Source organism: Mus caroli, unplaced genomic scaffold (assembly GCF_978045245.1).
Source record: "Mus caroli unplaced genomic scaffold, Mus_caroli_1 scaffold_13, whole genome shotgun sequence".
In the NCBI taxonomy this organism is placed as follows: Eukaryota; Metazoa; Chordata; class Mammalia; order Rodentia; family Muridae; genus Mus; species Mus caroli.
In genome coordinates, this window is record NW_028227268.1 from 17974532 (window position 1) to 17980983 (window position 6452).

Consider the following 6452-nt stretch of genomic DNA (forward strand, 5'->3'; position numbering starts at 1 on the left):
AAGATCCACAGCTTAGGGGCCCAGGCAATAGTCATTTTGGAGCTGGAGTTGCTGTTGGTCATGTGACAGTTTATTGGTGAGGAAACTGAGGCACAGGGGAGCGTGGCTTGTCCAAATCCCCACAATCCGCACCTTCCTTCCTAATTCCCAACTCAGTGTCCCTGGCGGTCTTGGCTCGGATGGGGTTGGGTGCAGAGTCGGGCGGATCATTGATTAAACCCACTGGTCACATTGGCTTAGCCATTGCGCATGCACAGTTCAGTGAAGCAGAGTCCTGAAGTCTTCAGGTTCAAAGCAGTGACTCACACCAGTCAGCCCCAGAGAGATGGACGTCTGGACATACCAACCAGACTGCCGACTTAGAGTACCCGCTGTTACCAGCAAAAGGGAAATGTAGAGTGACAGGGTAGCCTACTAGTCAGGCAAATGGGGCTGGAGTCTAGGCTCTTCCAGGTTCAAACTGAAGAGCTCTAGAAAATGATTTAGTGGGGGCCTCAATAGTCCTGCTTATTAAACGGACACAGGAAGGTGCACCTCCTAGAGTTGTTCGTGAGGAAGTGCTTGGCCCAGTGTCTGGTATGTAGTTCCTCTCATGGTCATCATCAAGATAGAGTGGGCCCGGTGTTCTTCCAGGAAATCCTTGGCAGAAAATAAATTCTTGAGAAGGGCCGTGGAACCCTGGACTGAGGGATGGGAGGAGGGAGGGGAGGGGAGGCTAGCTGGTCCCCAGGGCCACATCTCAGTCCTGGCCTTGGAGGACAGTCCCTGGAGGAAGGACAGCCTCAGGGCTGCCCCTCTCTGGGTTCTGATTCCTGGGGCTCAGTAAGCAGCAGATTTTGGCTCTGAGCTCACCCTCCTCCCCTTGACATGATCTTTAAATATGCTAATGCCATCAGTTCACAGAAATCGCCTCTGGTTCTTCTGGCTCTGAGCCTCCTCCCTGAAGTGTCTCCAGCCAGTCCAGCTGCATCCAACACAGTCACCCTGGTTGTGTTAATTCCCTGACCTAACCTCTGTCAGGACCCCAGGCTGAAGCTGGGGCTTGGGTTTCATGCCAGGATCCAACTTGTTCTGAGAGCCACAGTTCAATAGTTCACAGTATCCCCTTGTATTTGTCTGGAAACTGCAAACCTTTTTTTACTTTCAAAAGCTTGGCTCTCTGCTCTGCTGTGTAGCAGCTCTATGTCTGCCATCATCCCGTCCCCACAGTCTGATGTTCAGGGCATGTCCTACAGTCTTACCACACTCTTCTCTGGGCCAGCTTGGCCCAGAGGAGCCTTCTTTCCCCAGCCAGAGCCTTCACACACTCTCTTTCTATTCCCTCCCTTGCCTTCTATTCAGTCTAGGTCCAAGCAGGAATCAGCTTTCTCTCCAGTAACTCTTCCAAAGAAAGGAGCAGCATGCGTAACCCAGTCTTCTAGATATCAGAGAGATGTAAAGTCGGTGGTGGTGGTGGTGGTGGTGGTGGTGGTGGTGGTGGTGGTGGTGTGTGTGTGTGTGTGTGTGTGTGTGTAGGACACTCCTCTCAGATCACCTGTGACTAAGAACCAGGCCTATTTATTTATCGCAGCAGGGTCTCAGTAGCCCAGGCTCTCCTGGAATTCACTCTCTATCCCAGACTGGCCTCTAACTCATGACAATTTTCTTTCTTCAATCTCCCAAGTGCTGAAATTACAGGCATGCTCCATCAAACCCAGCTATTTTTAATGTTCTAATTGGTCACAGGTGACACTACTGCAAATACAATGGGAATAAGTGACTAGGAAGTGAAATTTAAAAAAAAAAATAAAGGCACAATTAAAACCCGAGAGGATCCAGTGGACCCACACAACTCTACCAGGTTGCTTTGACATGCCTGGATGCTTATTTTCTGTTTTCCGCTAAGCTTGTCACACCTTGGCAACACAGTTGGCAGACCCACATCAGTGTATAGATCATACTTGCCGTAGCCCCAGTCTCAAGGATGGAGCCAGGGAAGTAGCCTTGAAGAGAGAGCTGTCTTTAAAAATCCCAGGGACACTGGGAGACAGTGTTAGTTATTCTACTTAATCAACAAACATTTAATGAGCAGCAACTATATGCCAGTCACCGTGGGATGCCAAGGTTAATAATGATTAATGTGCCAGGGTCCTAGTCCTCAAGGTGTTCACAGCTTGGAGTGGGATACAGACACTTGAATAAATTATTAAAAGCTAGCAAAATTGGGTCAACAATAGGCAGGGCACACTATGGCCACAGAGGCAGGAATATTAATCCTTCCTGGCCAATAGGGAAGAGTCTATGGAGGAGGCAAGGCTTTTGCAGGATCGGGAGGGAGGGAGGGAGGGAGGGATCTGTTCAGTACCATATGCCCCTTGCTCTCAGTAAATACAGTGTGTAAAGTGCTTTATGTGCAGTGCCTTGTGCCATTTAAACTCTCTCCCCCTCCTTCCCCCACCTCTCTCTTTCATCAGGGTTTTTTTGTTTGTTTGTTTGTTTTTCGTTTTCCAGGATTTCTCTGTGTAGCCCTGGCTGTCCTGAAACTTGCTCTGTAGACCAGGCTGGCCTCGAACTCAGAGATCCACTGGCCTCTGCCTCCCAGGTGCTGAGGTTAAAGGTGCTTACCACCACCCAGCCATTTAAATTATTATTATTTTTAACATTGTATTGATTATTACTCGGTGTGAGTGGAGGTACACACTCATGCTCTGGCCTGTGTGTGGAAGTCAGAGGACAATTCTCAGAAGCCACTTCTCAATTTCCACACTTAAAAATTAAAATGATTATTAAGAAATATTAGCCAGATAGTGGTGGTGCACACTTTTACCACCAGCACTCGGAAGGCAGAGGCAGGTGGCTCTCTGTAAATTTCAGGTCAGCCTGGTCTACAGAGTGAGTTCCAGGTCAGCCAGGGCTATACAGAGCAACCCCATCTTGAAAAACACATGAACAAATTATTATTATTTATTGTGTGTGAGCACACATGCTATGACATCCACGTGGAGCTCAGAGGACAACTTTATCATGTTCTTTCTCTCCTTTCACCTTTACGTGGGTTTCCAGGGATTTAAATCAGGCCACCAATCTAAGACTTGAATAGTATGCATCTTTATGTGCTGAGCCAGGCCAAAAGCCCTTGATCCCATTTTTGAGGCAGCGTCTCTTGAAGTCCTGCTTGTGCTGCGTCCATTCCAGGCTCGCTGCCCCTTGAGCTTCCGGGGAGCTCTCTCCCATCGCTCTCTCCCATCTTGCTGTAGGATCGGGTACCACTGCATCTGGATCTTATGTGGATTCCGGGGATGGGACTCAGGTCATCAGACATGTGTGGTAAAGTGCACTCACTTTTACCTGCTGAGCCATTTCCTTTGCTTTCCCCCTTTTCTTTGGAGAGAGATTATTATATAGCCCAGATTGGCCTTCAACTCACCAAATAGCCAAGGACGACTTGACCTTCTAATTTTCCTGCCTCCTCTCCTCAAGGTCTGGGACTAACAGGAATGCGTCACCATGCCTGCTTTATGTAGTGCTTCAGAGGAACCCCAGGGCTTCTGGCAACTGTTTTACCAACTCAGCCACGCCCCCGGCCCAGCTGCCATTTTTATTATTAAATATTATAAATGGCCATCATTAATATTATCATTCTAGAGATGTAACCAACACTGCCCTTAATTTTGGGGTGGGGTTCTGGTGTCACACTAGTGGAGGAGGACAACCTGGATTTGGTCTTATTGCCTTTGTCAGAGGACAGAGTTTTTTGGGAGAGATGGATTGTGGGAAGAGAATTCGGACAGGCAATGGTGGCAAGAGAGGGAGACGATTCTCTTAGAGACCAAGCCTGGGCCCAGGAAGCTGGTAGGAGCAGGGGAAGACTGGAGAAAGGGCTGATCTCACCCTTTTGCTCCTTTAGAACTACGGGTGCTGACGATGATGCCTTTGGGAAGGCTGCTTTCAGGGCTCCACTTTTCCACAAACGTTCCTCTTTGAATCCTGGCAACAGCTAGAGGGAAAGTCTCTCGGAGGCCTGACATCCATGCTCATACAGCTGGCTAGACACAGGCAGTCCCACATCCTTGGATGTTTCCAGCGCCCCATGGAAAGATGGCTTGAACCTGGTCCTCTAGGGAGTTGCACTCTGCTTTAGAGGGGTTTTCAGTTCCAGAAAAGTGAGACCTTGCGATGAGACAACTATGGATGGGGCTTGGCAGTGACACAGTGAAGGAGAATTCTTGTGGCTCTTCCTTGCCTTGCAGGTGTGAGCTTGCATCTATCAAGGGCACCAGGTACACTTATCTGTGGCACAGTTACCATATATTTGCATTTATTAAGCAGGGACAAGAAGGCTATTGACATTTATTGTTTTTTTATTAAAATTTTTTATAACTTTATTATTTAAAAAACATGCAAATAAGTTGTAAAATTTTTGTAAAATAATTGTAGACGTTCATTGAGTTACATAGATTTGAGGTCTGGTAAATTTTGGTATATGATTTTTTTTGTTTATCTATATCTATTTGGTTCTTTTGAAAGAAAACTTTTTTCTTTCAAGACACGGTTTCTCTGTGTAACAGTCGTAGCTGTCCTAGAACCCTCTTGTAGATCCTTCTGGCCTCTAACTCACAGAGGTACCTAACCTGCCTCTGCCTATTGAGTGCTGGGATTAAAGGCATGCACCACCATGTCTGACTCTGTAACAAACCCTTTTAAAGGTGCATGGAAATAAGAGGGTTTGCACAAATGGAAAGGTGTTAAAAATTAAAAAATTAAAATTAAAATTAAAAAATTCTGGAAGTGGAGCAATTTTTTTTAAAGGCAGGGTACATACCCACTTTTCTCTACAGAGAAATTATCTCCCTCCAGAGGCCTAAGCCAGAGCCAATAGACCAGGGATCCTTTTGTGTCCAGTCCAGAAGAGTCTTTGGCAATGTCTAAAAACAATTTTGGTTGCCATGGTTGGGAAAGTTGTTGCTGGTATCCAGAGGTCTAGGGATTCTGTAGGGATAGCCTACAAAGTATAAAATGGTGCACCCCAAAACAAAGTGCTACCTGGCTCAAAACACCCACAGGACATCTGTGCCAGTCAGTACTGTGGCAGACTCGGCACTCCAGGAAACTAGGGTCCAAACCTAGATGTCCCATTCTGCATGGGAATCACAGAGGGGCCACCTTCTCTTCTCTGAACAATGTCACCTCTAGCACAGAGTGCCCAGTTCTGTTCCTAGCACCCACACTGGACAGCTCATAGGCACCTGTAATTTCAGTTCCAGGGATTCTGATGCCCTCTTTCAGCCTCTGTGTGTATGTGTGAGTGCACACCGGTGTGTGTGTGTGTGTGTGTGTGTGTGTGTGTGTGTGTGTGCCTGTCTTTTGGAGATACAAACTGAGATATTTACAGATGAAATGTCACAATGTCCTAGATTTGTGATTTGTGCTTAGTGATACGGGAAGAAATGGAGTGGGTCAGGATCCCACTGAAACCAGATTCTGTTGTTAGCAGTTAATCTGAGTGGTGGGCACATGACTATTTAGGGTCACATCGAGCTTATCTATCATGAGGGGTTCCATGCAGCTCTATGGTAGAGCTTGTGCTTAGCAGGCATGAGACCCCAGTTTCAACCCCCAACACTAGAACAGCCAGCTATATAACTCAGAGCATATAGGAGCTGCAGGGACACTTAGGGAATTAATAGACTGTGGTTTCCAGACCATTTCCAGTGAACTCTAGTTCCTAAAGAGAGGCCTCCAGGAACGATGCTGGGGGGGGGGGGAGAGCTGAGCTAGTGAGATTTCCTCCTCCCCTTCCTCCTCCTCTTCTTCTCCTTCCTATATAGCCCATATAGACCTCAAACTCACAATTCCCCTGCTTCATCCTTCCGATTGGGATCAGAGGGGTAAGATATCTCCATGTCAGGGTGCACTTTTTGTTTCTGAGACAGGGTCACATGTAGCCTAGACTAGCCTTGAACTTGCAAAGTCGCTGAGGATGACCTTGAACTTTTGTCCTTTCTGCCTTTATCTCCCAAGTGTAGGGGTGACAGGTGTGCACTGCCATGCCCAGTCTTTATGGTGCTAGGGTTGAAGCCAGGACTTCCTGTGGGGTAGGCAAGTGCTCTACCAACTGAACTACATGACTGACCTTTTTTGACACAGGGATTCATTTGGCCCAGGCTCTCTTGAATGTGCTAAATAGTCTAGACTGGCCTTGAACTCCTGCTCTCCTACATCTACTTCCAGAGAGCACCACTATACCAGGTGAAACCATTGTTGTTATTATTGTTGTTATTGTGTTGTTTTGATTTCAAGACAGGGTTTCTCTGGTAGTCTTGGCTGCCCTGGAACTCATTCTGTAGACCAAGCTGACCTCGAAATCAAAGTTATCCACCTGCCTCTGCCTCCTGAGGGCTGGGATTAAAGGTGTGTCCCCAGCCTGAAACCGGGTTTTAGATAGTGGGGTTCTGCAGGAGATCTCATGCTGG